Raw genomic sequence first — 1689 nt, forward strand, 5'->3', positions numbered from 1 at the left:
TGTTTTGTTTTACAATACCTTGTCCTTTATCACTTGAGACTTTTAACAAGTATTATTTTTTTTCTAACATATTTACAGTTTTTGCTAGGGGAAATATTAAGAAAATTTTATCACGGTTTTTTGTAAATCATGGATTCTGTATATATCTCTAATATTACTTTGTAAAGTAGATAAACTATTTTATCTGTATCTGTAAAATAGCAAATCCCTGTTAGCAAATTATTGTATTATTCTTTCTGACATTGACATCGTCTCTGTGTGTGTTCCTTAGGCAAGACAGGTCTACAAAAACAGAACCAAACAAAACAAAACAAAAGATGGGTGAAAGCCCTAAATAAATAAAACTTAGAGGACTTGGAATGATGAGAAGTAGTATAGAAATATCTTCGGCTGCAGAAGCAGCAGCAGAAGGTTAAACACCTGTCACATGTGTTCCTGTGGTCTGCGTGGATTATCTGGGTTACTTATTTGTTCTTTTGTGGTGCTGGCTCAGACCTAGTACCATGCACATGCTAGGCAAGTGCTGTCATGGTTGAGCATACCCTCACCCATCAGACATGTCCAGCCTACAAATCCAGTGAGCCACACAAGGCAAGGATGGCTACGAGTGCAGCTCAAGTCAAAAGCATAAACTTACTTAAGACATTCTGGAATTTTTTGTGCACTTCAATGTGAACTTTATAGATCATGCTCTTGTTTTCCAACTTGAAAGCTTTGACATACCTTGTTGATGCTTTTACAGTTGACCCAGACTAAACTTTGGGGTCAGGATCAAATTGTAAAATCTTATTAATTGCTGCAGCAAGATATTTTAGGAATATTCCACTCAAAAATTATTTGATTATTTTTTTTAAATTTATCAGTGCATATGATCAGTGATAAGGCTAAGCAGGTAAAGGGCTTGCCTCTGCCTTGATTTTGTTTCTTAAAGGAAACAGATTCCCCTAGAAGTGAATGAGTGTGTGTGTGTTTCAAAGGGTCTTACATTCCAGTCAACACAGAGGATCACAGATCTGTCTGATGCCTAGTTCTGATAGAATAAAATGGTACCATGGTCAGATTCTTCCCAGCTTTCCATATGCTGTAGGAGCAATGACCTCATCCTTGTATTCTTGTGCATCTCTCTCTCTTTTTTTTTTTTTTTTTTTGATTTGTCGAGACAGGGTTTCTCTGTATAACCTTGGCTGTTCTGGAACTCACTTTGTAGACCAGGCTGGCCTCAAGCTCAGAAATTGCCTGCCTCTGCCTCCTGAGTGTTGGGATTAAAGGCGTGTGCCACCACTCCTGGCAGTTGCCATCTTCACTGGTAACATCAAAATGGAACAAACTTGTGGCTAGTGGTGTCACTAATGACATGGCACATGACATAGTACCATCTAGCTAGTGATATAATGAACATGACAAAGGACATGTGACTTCACAATCTTGGTTAATGCCGCATGGCATAAACCAAAATGACATCAGTAGAACTTCCTATTACTCCTGAACTCTTTGTTGGTATTTTACCTCCCTAGATCCCTAGTTAGATCATGGAAATGGGAGATTCCAATTACATGGTTTGTTTCTTAATATTAAAGGACAATGTATTTTTTAGACTAAGGTGGTGATACCAAACCTTCATAGTAGGTTTAAGAAAAACTGGCAGTTGTTTGTGTGATATTTGCTGGTTTCTAGAAGAAACTTAAAGTA

This window comes from Mus pahari, chromosome 18, assembly GCF_900095145.1.
Source record: "Mus pahari chromosome 18, PAHARI_EIJ_v1.1, whole genome shotgun sequence".
Lineage (NCBI taxonomy): Eukaryota > Metazoa > Chordata > Mammalia > Rodentia > Muridae > Mus > Mus pahari.